The 20,675-nt window shown below is 41.1% G+C and overlaps 1 long non-coding RNA gene across 1 annotated transcript in view; it reads left to right on the top strand.

Annotated features, from left to right (window-relative positions):
* The window catches only part of LOC120099847 (uncharacterized), a 32,789-nt gene extending 12,546 nt beyond the window's left edge, over positions 1-20,243 (top strand). Inside the window, exons 2-3 of the long non-coding RNA XR_005499208.2 lie at positions 7,001-7,037; positions 7,554-20,243. This is a non-coding gene — a long non-coding RNA (uncharacterized LOC120099847). The remainder of the gene's footprint in view (positions 1-7,000; positions 7,038-7,553) is intronic.
* The last annotated feature ends 432 nt before the right edge of the window (positions 20,244-20,675 follow it).

The following is a 20,675-nucleotide window of genomic DNA, read 5'->3' on the forward strand; positions in this document are numbered from 1 at the left end:
GAAGCCAGTGACTTGGAAATGTAAAGGGACATAAACAGAAGGAGCTTCCTTGCTGTAGTTGAACCAGGGGCAAAGCAGACAGGGAACTTCTGCACAGCAACTGCCCTGCTCTGCCAAAATGTCACCATTAAGCTCACCAGCTAAACTCGGGAGTTAATTCTCATCCTCGTAAAGCTGTCATGGGATAACACAACAACGGCATTGGTACAGCAAAGAGAAGAAAACACCAAGTACAGAGAGGGTAGAACATTTATCCCTGCTGGTCATGGGTCCCCAGCTCACTGAGCCAGTCTCCACTGGGGGGAGATGAAGGTCCTCCTTAGTCCAGGAGGAGTGAGGAATCCGCTCTTCCTTATGTGGAGAACTGGTGTTTCTATGCCTCCCTGGAAGTTACAAGCACCATCTCTGTCCATGTCAGGGAAGTTTGGATGAAGGCTAGCAAAAGCATAAGATGGAAATAAAACGTCTCAAAATATAACCCAAAATGCATTCAGTAGAACAACACGTGTCCTATAACAAACTAGAATTACTTCAACCCGAATGAAAAAATGCAATAAATGCCAAACACCTCCAGGTGACAGAGACGTAGAGATCTTCTCATGAGGATTTTTTTTAAACATACATGATCTTACTGAGCAGGGACAGATGCATCCATAACACATGTGGACAAAACCTTTGACAAATAAAGAAAACACAGAAGAGGTGATTGAAAGTTGCGTCTTGGGAAACTGATGTTGCTGAAATTGGAACAGCAGTGGGTGGAGTGTGTGGAACAATGGGGGATGGGCAAAGGAGACATAAGGAGAATGGAAGAAAGAAAAAGTCAGATTATTCAATTAGAATAATAGAGAAACAAACAGAGCTTGTGAAATTATCCAATTAGGATAATTGCAAAAGCAAACAAACAAAAAACAAAAACCAATCAACCAAACAAAAACAACAACAACACCCAGTTAAGACCTATGGGAGTCTAAAAAGTATCAAATGTCTGTGTTATAGAAGCCCAAGAAAGGGAAGACAAAGAGGAGAAGTTGGAAGAGTATTTTGGCTAGGCAAACCTTTAATCACAAGCAGGGGCAGGTGGATCTCTTGAGTTTGAGGCCAGCCAGAATCCCAGAACAGTCAGTGCTACACAGAGAAAGCATGTTGTGGAAGAACAAAAACAAAAACGAAAAGTATTCTTAGAAAAATGGCTGAATACTCTGAATTTGGCAAGAGACATAAACTCATAGATCTGAAAGCTGAGAAAAAATTGCAAAGTATATGACACGCACCCTCAAAAAATACCAAGATGTGATAATTAGCCTTCTAAAAACTAAAAGGAAAAAAAGATATGGAAATTTCGAGAGAAAAGCCATGCATCTTACAGGGGAAGAACACTAAAATGGTCATGGCTATCATCAGAAACAACAAAAGTGCTAAGAATGAGGAAAAAAATCAACTCATCAATGGTGATTCTATACTTTGCCAAAACATCTTTCAGGAAGGAGAACTCAACACATTTTCAGAACAAGAAAATAAACCAAATTTATCTATCCTTAGACAACCTACTCTCAAGAAATGGCTAAAATAAATTTCTACACAAAATGGAAATTAAAAAAAAAAAACACAAGTCTTGAAATACTAGGAAAGAAAAGAAAACACCACAGGGAACTATGGGTACATATTGTAAGCTTTCTTTCTCTTGAGGTTTACAAATCATGTTTGTTACTTAAAACAAACTATTGTACTATTGTATTTCCAGATATTGTTCTAAAAGTATGAAGAAAACTTCTTTAAAAATAAATAAAAGATGCTCATCTTGGAGTTTTTATTACAATGATAGGATATCATGACCAAAGGAAAGCTGGCAATGAAAGTGTTTATTTCAACTCTCAATTCACTCTCCTTCACTAGTGGAAATCATGGTGCAGAAACTCAAGCAGGGCAGGAACCCGGAGGCAGGAGATAGTGCCAAGGCCGTAGAGGGGTGCTGCTTACTGGCTTACTCCTCATGGCTTGCACAGCCCGCTTTCTTGTACAACTCAGAACCACCAGCCTAGGGGTGACACTGCCCACAGTGGACAGGCCCTATACATCAATTAATCAAGAAAATGCTCTACAGAATTGCCTTCAGGGCATCTGACAGAAGCATTTTCTTGTTTGAGGTCATCTCTTCCCAGAACAATAGAGAATAGAGATACACACAAAAAAACTTTAAAGGGAAGTGAGATCTTTATGCTTGATATAATTGATAAAACAACTGAATTAAGCTACTCATTATATATTTATATATAAACAAAATTTGAATTTCAAAAATATTTGAGTAACTCATTTGTGCTGGATAGTTTTATGTCAACTTGAGTCATGTGAGAGGGGAGAGTTTCAATTAAGCAAACGTTCACGTTCCCATTAGATTGGGCTGTAAGCAAGCCTGTAGGGCATTTTCTTAATTAGTAGTTGCTAAATGAGGGGTCAGCCAATTGTAGGTGATGCCATCCCTGGGCTGGTGGTGCTGAGTTCTATAAGAAAGTAGGCTGTGCAAGCCATGATGAGCAAGCCAGTAAGCAGCATCCCTCCATGACCTCTGCATCTGCTCCTGTTTCCGGGAGTTCTTTTCCTCACTGCTTTTGATGATGAACTGTTATAGGGAACTATGAATGAGATAAATCCTTTCCTCCCCAAACTGCTTTGGACATGATGCTTCACTACAGCAATAGTAACTCTAATAAAGACACCATACTAATTCATGGAGGAAAGGCAAGATCAAGAGGGAAAATAAACAGAACACACACACACACACACACACACACACACACACACACACACACACACACGGGCATGTTTCAGCTACAATGTATCAAAAATCATGTTAAATGCAAATTATGTAAACATTCAAACTAAAAGAAGTTGACAGGATGAATTTTGAAATAAAATACCCAACTATATGATGTTTATAAGGTACTCACTAGGAAAATAAAATTCACAGACATTTTAAAAGTAAAAAGTTGGCGAAAGGTAAATAATATAAATACTTTAATGAAGAAGAAATGGCTGTATAAATATTATATAAAGAAGACATCCAAGCAAGAAAATGACCTGAGGTAGAGAGAGGTATGTGGTGGTTTGAATAAGCATGACCCCCATAGGCTCCCATATTTGAATGCTTAGATACCAGGAAGTGGCACTATTTAAAATGATTAGAAGGATTAGGAAGATGACCTTGTTGAAGGTCACTTCACTAGGTCTGGACTTGGCAGTTTCGAAAAGCTCACACCAGTCCTGATGTTTTCTGCTCTCTCTCCCTCCCCACTCCCTGCCTGCAGATGAGGATGGCTGAGAGCTACACATATGAGCTACCATACTCCCCACCATCATGATAATGACCAAAACCTCTGAAACTGCAAGCAAGCCCCCAGTTAAATGATTTCTTTTATAAAACTTGCCTTGGTCATGGTGTCTTTCACAGCAAGAGTAACCCTAAATAAGACATTATGGGATTCTTAGGAAGCTACCTGGAACAGATAGTTCTTTTGTATGGACATAGAGCAAACAGTGGATGAAAATTGGGTTTCTCTTTTTAAAAGGTGATGAGGAAACCAACATATCCTTTTCAAGAACCCAGAGGATGTATTTTAAGTTTAAAGGTTTTTTTTTCTTTTTATTTACTCTTCTCTCATATAATACATTCCAACCATCGCCTTCCCTCCCTTTATTCCTCCAAGTCCCCCTGATCTGTACTACTACCTCTCCTCTATTTTCTCCAGAAAACAGGAGGCCTCCCAGTGATATCAACCAAATACAGCATAACAACATGCAACAAAGACTAGGCAGGAACACTCATATTAAGGCTGGACAAGGCAACCCAGTAGGAGAAAAGGGGTCCCAAGATTAGGCAAAAGAGTCAGAGACAGCCCTACCCCCATTGTTGGGAGTCCCACCAAACCCCAAGATCAGCAACCACAGAATATGTGCTGATGACCTAGCACAGATGTGTTGATTTCTTCCAACACATACATGTATTTGTTAAATGTATGCATATGGATGTGTGTGACCTTAAGAATAAATCTATAAATAAAACCTGGTGAGTCCATTTGCAGTTTATATGTATATATTTTTAGGTATAACGAATTGAGTGACTGTCTAGGGCCCTAATACCTATGAAAAACTAACTCTCCCTCTCTTAGCCGTCATGAATTGTCTGTAGCTCTTCGTGTAAAGGTGGAGCTTTGTGAGATTATTTTTCGCCAACTACACTGGCATATCAACCGGTCTTGTCATTGTCATTGTTCTTTGTTTTTGACCAATGTGGCTTTCTACAATTGTCTCTGTTCGTTGCAAAGAGAAGCCAGCTTTGGGGATGGCTGAGAGCTACACATATGTATGGCTATAAGGATAAGCATTTAGAATGCACTCAGGAATTATGCTGGCTTAGTGAAGTGGCAGCAGTGAGCTTTCTAGGGTTTACAACCTCACTGGTCATTGGTAGTTTGGTTAGGTTTACAGTATCAGGCATGACTTCTCTCTTCTTAAGCAGGCCTTAAGACCAATTAGAAGCTGCTGATTACTGCCAAGATATAAGTACCCCATCACACTTTTAGTGATATCTTGCCATGTAGGTCATTGTTGTGGTTCGAAGACACAGAATTATTGATTGATTTTCTCCATTGACAGCAATGAAACCTACTTTTTACAGAGGAACGTTTCAGGACAGATTTAGCTTGGCTAAGAAAACTAACTAACTAATTAATTAATTAATAGCACTTCTAATCATCCTAGGCCACAGGAAATACAAATTTAAAACTTGTGTTTGGTTCTACCCTACGTTTGAGGCATCCAGCTTCTAGTTCCTGGCCTTCCAGACAGTGTCAGGCACAAGCTCCCTTGTGGTTTGGCTCTTAAGTTAGGCCAGTCACTGACTGGCCACTCCCACAATCACTAACCCATTACAGGAACCAAAGGGGTCAAGAACAGGGGAAGAATACAGCCTGGAGAATCAAATAAGCAGGGCTCACAGGGGCTCGCAGAGACTGAAGTGGATGCGGAGGAGTTTGCTTACGTGTTTAATTGTTGAATGTTTCATTATCAGGAAATGGCAACATATGGGATAGGAAAAGAGGCCATGAATTTTACAGGGAGTTGGGGGACATGGGATTAGTTAGAAGGAGTAGAGGAGGGGCAGATGATATAATTATATTTTAATTGAAAATAAAATAAATTAATAAACATTTTAGACATTAGCTATTTATATGCCCTCTTCTGAGAACTCTCTGTTCAAATCCATAAGTCATTTTAATAAAGTTTGTTTGTTTTCTTGTTGTTCATATTTTTCAGTTCTTTGTAAATTCATGACACTAATCTGCCATATATATATATACATATATATATATATATATATATATATATATATATATATCCAATGGGTTGCCTTTTCAGTTGATAGACAGTTTCCCTTGTAGTGCAGAAGTCTTATAATATAATGATGTAGATTGTTGTTCAAGTTTCCTTTGCAAATGAAATCTTATGCAGAAAGTCCTTTCTTGAGCCTGTATCCTGAAGTTTACTTTCCACTTTCTTCAGAGGTTTCATATTTGAACACTGCTATCTTTGATGCATTTGAAATTGACTTGTGAACAAGCTGGGAGAGAAATCTTTTATCCAGTGTGTATTTTTGGCATCTCTTTAAAAATCCAGATGGCTTCAGATGTGTGGATATACATTAGGGTCTTTAGTTGTGTTCTATTAATCAACATGTCTGGTTTTGTGCTAGTACTATGCTGTTTTTACTATTATAATTATGATGGATGACTTAAAGTCAGGAACGTTGATACCCCCAGCAGTGTTAGTTTTAAATAACTTTCTCCAATCTTTTGTTTTTGATGTTAAACTTGAAAATCTCTCAAGATGAAAATAATATATTCCTCTTCTAATATGAAAAGAAGAAAAGGCCTTAAAACAATAAGTACATTTAAAGAATATAGGGTGTGTGACAAAGAGACAACCCTTAACTACAGCCCATCACTTTTCAACCTGAAGATGGGACTGGGACTGATGCTCACTTTGCCCATATATAGATTGAGTACAGTAAGATTTTCTGGGTTGTATTTATAAGGATTCTGTAAATATTAAATGATAAATTCCATTGTACCATTGTACAGTATTTGGAAAAAATGAAATACACAGAAACTCAAGTTATGTACATACCTGTATGCTTTTATTGTTTCACCATGACTATTCAGCTTTAACAATTTAAATCTTACCTGAAGTCTCTTAAGTAAACAGACTGTGCAGAATGCATCTGTCAGGCAGCTCACCCTGCTCCACTGCAGACACTCATTTCCCCTGCTCCGAATCTATCCCAAATGTCCACAGCACTCCACGGAATTCCCCTACATTCCCATTTCCCAGCAGTTCTGACAGCATTTCACCATGTGCATTTAATTTATATTCATTTATTTTTAAATTTTGAATTGCACTATTATCGTGTGTGTGTGTGTGTGTGTGTGTGTGTGTGTGAGAGAGAGAGAGAGAGAGAGAGAGAGAGAGAGAGAGAGAGAGAGAGAGAGAGGAGGACAGCTTGCCCAGTTTGGTTCTCTCTTTCCATCATTCAGCAATGCTTTTATTCAGGCTTGTTTTGATTATTTGCAATCTTTTGTGCTTCTACAGGCATTTAAGGCTTCCTTTTCGGTTTTTGCGAAGAATTGCCCCAGAATTTTGAACATTGAATCTCTAGATTGTTTTCTGTAAGATGGCCATTTTCACAATATTAGTATTACCAGTCCATGTGCATCAGAGTCTCTCCATCTTTTGGTGCCTTCTTAATTTCTTTCGTCAGTGTTTTAATGATTTCATTGTATAAGTTTTTTCACATTTCTCTTCTTTGGTTAGGTTTAGTCCAAGGTGTGTGTGTGTATGTGTGTGTGTGTGTGTGTGTGTGTGTGTGTGTGTGTGTGTGTGTGTGTATTTAGTGTGTTTAGTGTGTTTACTATGATTGGAATAATCTCTCTGCTTTCTTTTTCAGTCAGCTTGACTTTGCAATATGGGAAGATACTCATTGGGTAAGTTGATTTTGCAATTGGCTGCTTTACTGAAATGCTCAAACTTCAAGCACTATAATAAGAGTGAATTGAATAAGACTGGATTCTAGCTCCAAATCCAAACGTCAGTGTATGTCTTCAAGTAACTGTAGAAACTAGGAAAGTAAAAAGCGACAGTGGTGGGGATTGGAGAGAGGGTAGTAAGGTACAGATGCTATGAAAGGGGAAATGGGAAAATGGGGGAGAACTTTATATGGGGATAAGTGGGGGGGGGCGGGGAAGAAAACACTGAGGGAGAAGGTAAGAGGGACAAAAACCCACCAAGGATTAGTGAAAAAAGCCATGGGTGAACAACATCACAGGTGAATAAGGAAACATAACAGACGCCAAAGGGATACAGGCTGTTACAAGGGAATTTCATGCAGCACTCCATTAAACTAGGAAAATCTGAAAGACTCTATGTTTGGGGAGCTTACAGGCCTCAGAGGTGAACTAAATAGACATAATCAAACTGACCTCTCAACTTTATACCCACAGACTCTTGCATCTTTCCCTCACCAGAGAAGTTTCTTTGTCCTGGGCATAGTGGCTACCACAGAAACTCACAGTTGGTCAAAGTGCAGAGACTAAGAGACCATTCAGCTACAAAGGAGACTTTTACCCTCTCACCTACAGTGAAGCTAGGGTAGAAAGCTAAGAACCAGGTGCCAGAGAAAAGCAGTGTCTTCTTGACTGAACAAGGTTACTGCACGCTTGAGCTCATGGCGGCTGGGGTTGTCTGTACAAGATCAAGCAAGTCAGCATTATGGCATGGAGTAGGAGGGACAGGGTGTTAGCATTCCCCTCCCTTCAGCCGAGGAACTATGGACAGTCGATGGCTTCATGAGGTAAGATAATTATTTTTCTTTAATGCTATGGCCTCTGGTAGGTGGAGCACACTTTAGTAGATGTCCCAGCATCCACACATACAGAGTTGGTCGGCTATTTTAAAAAGTAGAACAGACATTTTGGAAGGAATATATTGATGGCAGTGAAGCTGGAAGGAGTGAGTCGGAGGAGCAGAGATTAGTGTGATAAAAGTACATATGAAATCCTCAAAAATTAATAAACAAAATATAGTTTAAAAAACAGGTTGGAGAAATGGCCCAGTAGTTAAGAGTGCTTGCTGCTTTTGCAGTGGCTCCAGAACCTACATGGATGGTTGCAAACCATTCTAGCTCCAGGGGATCTTACAATTTCTTCTGGCCTTCATGGGCATCCAAACTCACACGCTTACCCCCTCCCTACATACCCATCATTGAAAATAAATATATTTTAAAAATCATGATATAATTCATCAATTCAGAAATGAAATAGAAAATATCTCTATAGGGCATGTAGGTATCAAAAGATGCCTTAGCTATTTTTAATCAGATTATAGAAACGAAGAATTGGTCAGTGGGTGAGGAAGAGGTGGAGCAGGAAGGGTGTGGTCATAAATGGGGGACATGAGGCCCCCTTGGGAGCAGAGATGCTCAGTGTCTTTCCTGTGTCCTTGTCCATTTACTAGTTCTGAGGCTCTGATGAGATAACAGCTCTAGAGGAATGGAGGGATGGTAGAGAACCTCTCTCTAATTTTCATAGACACTTGTGCGAATCCATATTTATTTTAGGATTAAAAGCTTAACTAGAATGTCTTAAAAGGTTATGTAACTTAATAATCAAAGCTTATAAAACCAGTGAGTTCTAAGTTCATGTGTGTGTGGCTTTCTGTATACATGATTCCTGTGGTTCCACAGGAGACAGACCTGACATCACTCCTTTTTCTGCTTTGGCTTCCCACGGAAACTGTCCAGTGTTCTTTCCACTTTGTGTCTGGAGCGTGTTTTCCCTTACCAAGGGGCCTCTGTTCTTCCTTATTATCTTCATATACTCAATTCCTACTCATCTCCCAAATGACTTCCTGGGGCATGCTGCATTTCCCTGGTTCCCCATCTAGAGTGTAAGCCTTCTAAAGACAGAGGGGGCAGGGCATGTCTTTTCCCTACTCTCTTCTCCAGATCTAACTCTGTGGTCACATATATGTTTAATAATACTAGCGACATGAATCCATCCAACTAACTTCCTCATCCCTCCATTGGATCTTTCATGCCAAGCCTTTGTCCTTCGCTGGAATCTAGGATGTAAATGCACCCATCCCTCTACCATTCCTACCCACACCTAACGCCCCATGTTTTATCATGCCTCATTTTTTAAGTTCATTAATATGGTTTATATGTGTGTCCACATGTGCAAGGTGTGCAGATGTGCATGTACACGTATGTGTGCATGGAAGGCCAGCTTGCCCTGGGGACTCTCTGTCTCCTTAGATTCTGGATTACGGACAGACCACAGTGCTTATTCAATATTTGTGTGGGTTCTGGGTATCTAAACTTTGGTACTCAACGCTTGGACAACAAGCACTTTATGGACCTCCCCCATTCAGTGCTGAAAGGCAAGAGCAGCCCACCCAGCCTGACCTCCAAGGTGCAAAACATGGGATCAATTTAGAAGCTGCCATTTGACTTTTCCAAACACACTTAGGTTTCTAGGACATGTTAAAAGACAGTTTAAACAAATGAAAGTGTATTGTGCCCTTACAGTGGGATGGACGCTATGGTCCGTGTGTGTCATCTATGCCTTACCATTGAAGAGATGTGTTTATTTCCATTGTAAGAAACTTGAGTTCATAAAGACGAGCTCTTTCCCCAAAGCCACACAGCAGGCACCAAGGATCTAAGTTAAGATCTCCTTAATCCCAGAGCTCTTTCCAGCAAGGGCTGGAGTATTCCTTAGAAAATTATCTGACAATAATTTTCGCTTTAGGAGAAAGACTAGACACTCTTTTGTCTGACCTTTCCAATTATCTGACGAGCCCGGTGTTAATCAGCTGAGTCAGAATTGATGACCTCAGGATGGCTTAAGCCCCAAACCATCTTCTGATGAAATGATAGAACAAGACTGGTAGGCTAATTAACGAGTCCAAAAACATTATGTGAGCCCCAATGATGCCTTTGCTTCTGGCCCATCCCACACCCTTCCCAAATAAGAAAGCAACTAATTTGCAAAATCCTGGCTTCTGTGAAGCAGCTGTGAGAGTCACTGACATATATGATTAGCATAAAATTAATTCCTGTTGGAGAAGCATTATTACCACCCCTAATGAGGTTCAGAAACTGATTAGTACTGTGTGGAATGGTGGATACCATTAAGACCTCTCGATGAAATCTGCCTGGGATGTAATTTTCAATATAAAGCCTGGGATGCGCATTTCACATAAAGATCATGTGTGTTATACCATGGACTGCCTGGGTCCATTTCAGCTGAAAAATGCCAGAGACTTGGTGGTTAACACGCACTTCTTCAAACTGGGATCCCAGGAACTCCAGGCTGATATGTGGGTGGCGAGAGCTCCCTTCCCAGCTCACAATGGCCAGGTTTTCATTTCACCCTCATATGGAAGAAAGGACAGGCTCCCTTCTGGGACTTCTGATAATACACTGCTCCTGTTCTTGAGGGCTCTAGTCTCAGGATCTCACCAGCTCTGAAAGGCCTATGTCCTCTAACCATAGCACTCTGGGGCAAGGAGCTCTAAGTCAGAGTTCTGAGAGGACAGGTAGAGTCCAAATCAGCCATTTTGTGCAAGGGTTTTTCTCAGTGATCTGAGACTTAGAAAAATGTATATGAATGTCAATGAGTCTTTTGTAACATTTCTATAGGTAATTCTATATAGAAGACAATTATGGGGATTTTAATTCTCTAGGTCAAACATCCTTTCAGGGATCCAAATTTATCATTTCAAATGGGAAAGGAAGAGAAAAGGGGATCTGCCCTAGCTGTGTGTGGTAGCATGTGTTCTGATGGTAGAAATCAGCTGCCACCCTTACCTACAGTAAGCGGTTAACCGAGGTACGACTGTAGCTTCAGCCTTTTCCTCTGTGTTTTAGCTTTGTCATTTAACTAAACATCACACTCTATATTGAAATCACTTACGATGATAACATAAGCTCTTTTTGGACTAATTTTTTTCCATAGACATCATTTTACTGCGTTTACAATATTGCTTCGTATCGATGGGCATAATTTACTTGATAATTGCCTGAATGTCAGACTTCCTATTTCTTTCCAATTTTCTCTCCTGTATATAACGCTGTGAAGCTCCTCTTACTGCACGCTGCTCTGTCTGCACTCATTTGTTCCCACCAATGATTTGCTACAAACGCAATTACTTGGTCAAGACAGTTTCTGGATAAGCTTTTTTGGGTATAAACATCATTGGATAGACTTTTTTTTAAAAAACTATAACTGAAATATATTCAGGGACAAGGGAGTTCTCTGGAACTCCTTTGATAAGGGCACTAATCCTGTCCTGGAGGGTTCTGTCCTTATGTGTAACCATGTCCCAAAGGCCCCACCTAGAGACCTATCAAGTAAAATAGCTTCCCTTTCAAATGGAAGGAAAAAAAAAAACAAAAAACAAAACCAAACACTTTCAGACACACTGAAATCAAAACAGTTACTTACTTTTTTGCCTTTAAGCACACATTCAAAGAAATACTAAAGGATTTTTCTAAAACAGGAAAGCTTATCTCATAAAAATATGGAAATACAAGAAATAAAAAGAATCAGAAAATGTAAATATGTGGACAAATTTAGATGTCAAATTCATGTAGCAATACTAACTTAGAATACATGGAGACTGAATAGATGAAGCCACACACGATATGATGGCAAGGTCACAGAACTGAACTTCGCGAAGTTCTTTCGTGTATGAAAGGTGAGTCAAGTGACCATTTTTATTGATCTTTAGCAGACTATAATAATGACTTTGTGGTCATTGAAGGAAATGGGGAGCACTGATAAGTAAGGACGCAAGAGAGATGGGACTGAAAGACACTTCAAAATATTTTTAAAAAATCCAAGAATGACGGTGGCGAAGTCCCTCAGTATATGGGCAACTGGGTTAGCTGTCAGTGGGCTAAATATTGACTAAATGCAGCGTCTTTGCTGAAGATGGCGAGGACACAACCAGATACTTGAGACGTGAAGGCAGAAAGGAGATGATGCTGGTGGATGCGACCAAGGAGTAGTTACGGCCACAGGCGAGAAGAGCATGGCAGAGAATCGACAAGAACAAATTCTGTTTGGAAACACCCTAACAAAAAACTAATTCTGCGAGTGCTAATTAGACCACAAAATAAAACACGTACCTGTACACTCTATTACGGTTGATTTTAATGTCAACTGGCTACAAGTTAGCATCTCCTGAGCCTGGGGAGGGAGTCTCAGCTGAAGAGCTATGCTCAAGGTTGGATTGACTTGGCACTGCCCACCCTGGATGTGGGTGGCGCCCTTTGGTAGCAGCCCAGATTTTAATTAAAAGGGCGTGACTGAAAGAGTTTATCTTGAATTTTGTTTGCTTGGCCTCCCTTTCTGCTGCTGCTGATTTCATCCCTGACAGTGAGCCAGGGTTTCCAAGTTTTCATTATGGATTAGAGTCTAGAGGTTATCCGGGTATCTTCCGGGTTTCTGGGACTGGAGTAGGCGTGCTGAGGCAGCCTGCCAGCTTTAGCGAGAGGCAGCTACTGTGGAGCTGCCTTTAGCTGACTTCGTTGAGGCAGTAACTTAGTCCTTAAGGACTAAGCAGCTACCAAGTTCTCAGCTTCTCAGTGTGATTTACCTAGTGCCACTATCAGTGTGGTCCCCAAATGCCCTTGCTTTCTGACCAGCAGTCTATGCCCTAGTGTGGCTGGGCAGCAAAAATAGAATGTCCCAGCCTGGGTGACCTAACTGATAGACACTTATTTTCTAACAGTTCTGGACGGTGGATGGTGGGAAGTTGATATCAGGGTCCTTTGCCATTTGAGTTCTGGTGTTGATGATCCACCTGGCTTGTAGATTGTGCTCTTTCCCGGAGATAAAGTAAGCAAGCCCTCGCCTCTGTCTCTTCACCGAGGATGCTGAACCTTGTCACACACACTAGGGATGCACCCTGTGACCTTACACAATTCTTTTTTTTTTGTCATGTTTTTTAGATAGGGCTGATTATGTAGCCCTGGCTGGCACTTACTTCATAGATCAGATTGGACTCAGATTCACAGAAATCTCCGGATCTCTGCCTTTGTCTCCAGAGCGCTGGGGTTAAAAGCATGTGTCACTACACTCTGCCAAAGCTTATACGATCTTTATTACTTGTTCCTCATGGTGGTTTGGATGAGGAAAATCTCTCACAGGCTGAGGCATTCGAACAATCAGATTCTCAGTTGGTGGCACTGTTTATGACGTTTAGTTTTAGCTGTGCTTGAGGAAATATGTCACTTGGGGGCCTCACCGTGTTGGCTTTGACATTCAGTAGCCTCTCCTACCTTATTGGCCCTCTTTGCCTTGTGTTCCAGCACACATGCCTGGGGTCTGTTGCCTTTCACAACCTTGTCTCCACCATCATAGACTCTAATGCTCTGCGGCCATCAGACTAAGTAAACTATGCAAACCAAATTCCTTCTACAGGTTGCCTGGATCATGATGTAACAGAAAATAACTAATACTGCTCCTTAGTCACAATACAGGAAGATAGAGATGGATGGAAGGGAACAGCATTCTGGTCCTTGTGACACCTTCTCTTCAGCCACTGGCCCAGGTCTTTGAGAACAGGCCAGGTCATTTGTAAACCCACACAGGTAGTTCTCCCCTTAAAAAGCTGAATGAGGGAAAAGGAGTTCTCTTGCACTATCAAAGTGCATAGTTTCACCTCCTTTGGTTGGCTTAAGTCACAGTCATAGGAACACCTCACTCAAGCAGTCTGTGGCTGTAGAGAAAGAAGAGATGGGTTTGCTGTTGTGTGAAGGACCAGGGAGCCTCCAGAGATACAATTCATGATCTATATAGCAAGAGAGTAAGTGGATAGCCTGGCTGACTTGACAGCACTTGATTCAGAAGTCCCTAAGTTGGGACTTCAAGGTGGGGAATGCCTTCTGCATCTGGATGCCAAAATTGGAGACGTGACTGTGTAAAGAAAGAGAACGTAGAAGAGAGTTTTTCTCCTCAGTATTTAAGACCCCAAGTTGGCTTATAACACATGTCCCAAAAACCATAAAATCCTAATATGGACTCAGTATTTCACAAAAGGGCTATTTGGGCAATAAGACAGACCATTAGGAAGTGCCAGCACTGAGCTTATCCCAACCATGATTGTGGGATGACCCATGAATGAGTTCCCTTCCGTTGAACTGTGTCTTAATATCCTATGAGCTGGCTGGGAAGGAATACAATGGTGTAGTCATAGAGTGTAAGATACAGAAAACTTATATAGTAGTAAGAGATAAGGTTAGCCAAAGAGACCATTGCAGAGAGAAGTACTTTCTTCTTGTGGGTTGCAAACCCCTTCAGCACTTTCAATCCTTTCTCTAACTCCTCCAACAGGGGCCTGTGCTCAGTCCAATGTTTGGCTGTGAGCATCTGCCTTGTATTTCTCAGGCTTTGGCAGAGCCTCTAAGGAGACAGCTATATCAGGCTCATGTCAGCAAAGCACTTCTTGGCATCTGCAATAGTGTCTGGTTTTGGTGTGTGTATATGGGATGGATCCCCAGGTGGGGCAGTCTCTGGATGGCCTTTCCTTCAGTCTCTGCTCCACACTTTGTCTCCATATTTCCTCCCTTGCATATTTTGTTCTAAGGAGGACTGAAGCATCCATGCTTTGGTTTTTCTTTTTCTTGAGCTTCATGTGTTCTGTGAATTGTATCTTAGATAATCCAAGCTTTGGGGCTAATATTCACTTATCAGTGAGTGCATACCGTGTGTGTGTGTGTGTGTGTGTGTGTGTGTGTGTGTGTGTGTGTTTTGTGATTGTGTTACCTCATTCAGGATGATATTTCTAATCCCATCCATTTGCCTAAGAATTTCATTGTGTCGTAATTTTTAATAGCTAAGTTGTACCTATTGTGTAGATGTACCACATTTTCTGTATCCATTTCTCTGCTGAAGGACATCTGGGTTCTTTCCAGCTTCTGGCAACTATAAATAAGGCTGTCAACCAACCAAACCCTCTAGAGCTCCCAGAGATTAAACCACCAACCAAAGAGTACACATGGAGTGACCCCTGGCTCCTGTCTCATATATAGCACAGGATGGTCTTGTCGGACATCAGTGGGAGGAGAGGCCCTTGGCCCTGTGAAGGCTTGATTCCCCAGTGTAGGGAAATGCCAGGGAAGAGAGGCAGGAGTGGGTGGGTGGATGGAGGAGCACCCTCACAGAAGCAGGTGGAGGGAGGATAGGATAGGGGGTTTCTAGAAGGGAAACTGGGGAAGGGGATAACATTTGAAATGTTAATAGATAAATATCCAATAAAAATTAGTATTAAAAAAAGAAAAGTCCTTCCATGGAATGAGAATGGGCAATGAAAAGGGGCCCTTGTTCTTACTTACGTGTTGAAGATTAGCACTATTTTTAAGTCTCTAGAACAAAGAGATTTCCTAAGGGGGCATTTTCTATCTATGAGATAGTCAGGTTTGTTGAGATTTCCCCTCTTAAGGGAGGGAAAAACTGTATGCCCTTTGTTTTTTTTTTTTAACCAAAAATGCCATGCCTCAACTCAAGGCTAGAGAGACAAATTGGATCTCACGCTTTTAAATCCCCAAATTACAAGATAGAATAGAGTTATTTTTAATTTAAAGAAAGAAAAATAAATAAATTAGTTAATTTGTTTTTAAAAAATGGCCATGCTTTACCAAGAGGCCATTGTCTTTCCTCAATAGGCTGAACAAAGCCCTGCTATATCTCCTTCATGTTCTTCCTGTTTGTACAGTATTTTAAATATTGTGAAGAAATTGTGCTCTTCCTCCCTCCCTCCCTTCCTTCCTTCCTTCCTTCCTTCCTTCCTTCCTTCCTCCCTCCCTCCCTCCCTCCCTCCCTTCCTCCCTCCCTTCCTCCCTTCCTTCCTTCCTCCCTCCCTTCGCATGGCATTTCGAATGCTTGGGAGAGTTATTATGATATTTTCTCCTTTATAAAAGTTGATGTGTTACCAAAGCCACAGAAGGTGGGGCCTGAAGCTAACGCTGACAGAGGAGCCATGCCCTTCATGCCAGCTAACCTCGAACCAGCCATCTGACTCATGGAGAATTTTTCTCCTTTTGTTTTTCCTTCATCTGAATTTGTGAGATTACATCCGCTTTTATATAAGCCAGAGTAATGAAACGAGGGGCTCTAGGATCCCTTAGGGACAGCAGAGAACAACACTGAACTTGGTAAGCATGATGGAGTTTATTTGGACAAGGGCATCCCTGTCTTCCACAAAGATCTGGGTATGGGCTGTACTTGCCTCCAGTAGGGATTAGATTGGACCAATTAGGAGACTTCTTTGATTCCTGGAAGCATCTCTTTGTTATTGAATGATTATGTATATATGGTGGGGTAGGGGCTCTCAGCATATCAGAAAATTACAGTCAAGTGTATGGTTACAATAGAAGCCAGTAGGTTTCCTAGGAAGACTCCAAGGGAAGTGGCATTGTGTTCAGGCAGGCCAGCAAGCACATGATCACTATCTGGCTTACAGTAGACCCAGCCAGACTAATGTAACTCTCAATCATTGCCTTCCCGACACCTCCTGCCCTCATCATCAGATTCCGATTTGCTTCCATAGGGTTTGACTGCCTAAAGTATTCCTTAGCTTGCATTCCTAGGCCCCATTTGGTGCCCAGCACCCAGTAAACAGTCATTACACATTCAGGGGACACAAAGGAAACAAAAAAAGTATCGCTTTCTTCTCAGAGCTCATCATGGCCCCCAAGTGAGTAAATAATTCATCTACTTGTTTTAATGAATATTAAAATGAACTCTTTAATGAATATTTATTTAGGAGATAGATAATATTTACACCTACACTGTGCCTTGCAGATATAAGGCACTTAATAAATATCTCTTAAATTACTGAGAAAATCCCAATACAGCATAAAACAGTCTTCCTTCTGTGAGTGTGTATGTAAATATCCTCTTCTATTCATCACATACACACACACACACACACACACACCATTTCAGAAGTATTTCTTTTAGTTAGGAGAGTGCTGTAGGAAAAAAATATCTAATTTTAAAGAAGCAAATTCTAATATAGAAAATAAGTGCATCCAGTGTCTGTCATGCATTGGCTTTGTACCCAAGACAGGACATATGTATAAAAGGCATAGGTGGATGCCCTGTCTAACCAAAGCAACAGAAGAGTTGTTCTGAAGGTCAGAGTCCAGTAGCTCTGGACAAACTCTCATGCTGAGGGGAATGGCACAGAACCCCTAAATCCCTGTGAATACCAGAGGAAGAGGGTGGCACTATGAGACCACAGCCATGTGACAGGCAGAGAAGGGAGTCTGTACATGGAAGATTCTCATCAAACTCACAGACTGGCTTCTGGCAAAGAATAAATAGTTTTATTTGCATTCAACATTGGCCTCATCCACTATCTACCTATGACGTGGAGTGCTGATCATAAATTGTGTGATAACAAGCCAGGGTAAGAGCCTGGTGAGGGTGTAATTCTAGGGAGTCTAGGAAGATGAAGTATCATGGCAGAAGAGAAGGTGGTCTTGTGGCAGAGCTAAGAGGCTCAGGAGGACAGGTGCAGAGAAGAGGGGCACTTCTGAAGACACGGAAGTGTGAAGGGAGGACAAGGAGGGAGGGAAAGCGGCCCAGGCTGATGAAGAAGAGTCAAGGTTAGATCTAGGATACGCTCTCCAAAAGGTGTAGACTGGAACTTGGTTGACACCGTGAGGTTATTAGGGGAAGAGGGTCAGAGTAAATGAGTGTTCCGACAAGTTGAGATAATAAAGAGCCAGAAGTAAGAGAGCGGGAGGTCAAGTGTGATATTGGCTGTGCCACCCAGCTCAGACCCCGTGAAAAGGAACTCGGTGCTTTGACAGACTCAATTTCTATATCTGAAAAATCAAAAGACCAGTCTGTCCAAGTTCATCAGTAATGGCTATTACCACAGAGCCATGGTAATGGGAAATTCCTTTAAAATATGCAGACAGGCGTGTTAGTTCTGTGGATGGGATATCTTTTTATAATTTCAAAAACATCAAAAGAAGTCTTTTTAAATCTTTACTTCCCCCAGCAAAGCTGTCAGGTGTTCCCTCCAACACTGGTGGCCAGGCACGGTACAGATCCTACAGGGATCCTACAGATCCCCGAAGTTAACAGTCTCAGTCATTTTGAAGCTCTGATGTGTCCTCTGCCCCTAAGTCTGCCTGGCCTTTAAGGCAATTCTCACCATATGGCTGAGGACTGTGGGGGTTCCAAAGTGTCAGACCAAGGGTTGCACAGCCACTAATTTAGGACTGTATATATTCCCATTAATATTTAAATGCATTACCAAAATTAAGGAGGGGTTAGATCTCTTCTTAGTAGCTGATGCCGACAGGGTATTAATTTTATGATTCACTTAGTTGTTGGAGTCAGTTCCCAAATGTTTTGGCTCTGGTACCAAAAGCCTATGTCAGGACAATTGTGTCATGTTCCATCAAGTTCTAGCCAATGATGCCAGCACCAGAAAACCGAACAACCTCTGGGACTCTTTCCACCCACATTATGGCCAGTTTTCAAAGCTCAAGGATGGAAAAAAAATCTTGAAAGTACAATAAGAATAAAATCAGTTTTTAATTGAATCGCTGCAATATACCAGTAAGGCTAGTTAAGCACATAATTAATTGTTGTAACTATAGCAACAGGATTAACTGGCACTATTAGGGTGGGCACCAGGGGTTCAATGAGAGACTCTTAAGAAGACAAGTGTTAGAGATTGCAGAAAATAATTCACTCCCCTCCAGTGGTTCTCCAGAGAGCCGCATACTCTTTTGCAACCCAAAATAAATCCATTTAATAATATTTTCTTAGATTCATGCAGCTTTCCTTATCCCAGAGGGCCCTGGGGTGCTTTGTAAGCCATGAACATAAATATAGATCTGGAATAATGTATCAGGCCAGATTTTCCCAGTACTTAAACAACTCTCTGGCGGTTTGTTCTGCACCTCTGGAAGCTCCATTACCTTCAGGATACACACAATCAGTAATTTATTAAGTGGAGTCCCCACAGGCCCAAGGCCTGAAAACTCTGGCACGAACAGAAGCGCTCCTGAGATGGGGCACTTATTTATTTATGCTCTATCTCATTCCAAAAAGGATTAGAGCACCCTTACAGAATACACAGAGTACATCAGCATGAAATAAAGACAAGCAGGAAATCCAAGCCTGGGCGCATTACAGAGAGAAAGAAATTTCTAAATACTCAGAAGCAGTTCCCCCTTATATTGTAAGAGAACAATTGGAAATAAAAGGAGTAGCTTGGACTAATTAAAAATTTTCTCTGTAGTTCATGGTCATCTATGAATAAAACTAAGGACATGGTGTATGTGTCTCTACGGTAGTTGATCCCAGAGAATAAAGACCAAAGATGTAAGAATAGAAACTTATTTTTCTTTTACAAAATATATAGGGAAATATCTTCCCGATCTTGGAGTGGACTAAGGTTTTCTTTGTATAAAGGTACAAATTGGACATAAAGAAGATGAGAAATTGAAAAAATCATGAAGGTGTGAATCTGAGTAGAGCACCCCCGCCTCCTGACGCTCTCTCTCTGTGCTTAAATCTCATAACAAAATCCCTTGCTTGGAATATTGAACAGATGATAATTTGAAAATGTTTTCAGCTGGGCATGGTGGCTCATTCCTGTCAGTGTAGCACCCTGAAGCAAGAAGACTGAATTTCAAGCTGATCTGGGCTCCATTATGAGATCCTGTGTGAAAACAAAACAAAACAAAACAAAACAAAGCACAAAGTGGGGATGTATCTCAGCATTAGATGGCCTGCCTATCACGTTCAGTGCCCTGAACTCATTCTCTAGCATCAAGAAAACAGCAAATGACCTCTTTGCTCTTGGAGTCAGACTTGGAGACAAATGACCCTAATGCCAGCCCTGGAATGGGTCTCAAGAGTTCAAGGATAGCCAGGAGGGCATGATAAGACGCTGTCAAAAAAAGAAACAAAAAGAAGAAAGAAAGAAAGAAAGAGAGAAAGAATGAAGGAATAAAAGGACAAATAGGGAATGCTCAATTAGATCTCTGTACTCTTAAAGAGTAAAAGGAAAGGTAAGGAGTATACACAGAATGTATTTGCGATTTATACCTGTGCATACGTTTAATAATCAACAACATGATTTCACTGTAGAAAGGAACAAATCATATAAATAAGTAATTCATAGAACAAAATTTCTGAATTACTCAAAAGGTCATTAAAAAAAACTTTCCCATCTTCAGAAAATAAAAATGCAAATAAAGACCTCCTCATCTTCAGGAAATAAGAACTCAAGTGACAGCTAGAATATTTCACACGTCGGGTTGTGTGTCCTAATGGACAGTGAGGATAGAAAAAAGCAAAAATGCCTTTCAGGTGGGAGCAAAACTTGTATAACCTCTTTGGACAGGGATCTAGAAAAGCTTGGTCACAGTGCCTGAGAAAGACAGCTGAAAGACAGCCCCCATAGGCCCACCATGGTCTTTGCCCACCATAGGTCACTGCCATGGTCTTCGCCCACCATAGGTCACTGCCATGCTCTTCGCTATGCTATTTGGTTGATTTGAACCTCCGACTTTAAAAACACTA

This window comes from Rattus norvegicus, chromosome 1, assembly GCF_036323735.1.
Source record: "Rattus norvegicus strain BN/NHsdMcwi chromosome 1, GRCr8, whole genome shotgun sequence".
Classification (NCBI taxonomy): Eukaryota; Metazoa; Chordata; class Mammalia; order Rodentia; family Muridae; genus Rattus; species Rattus norvegicus.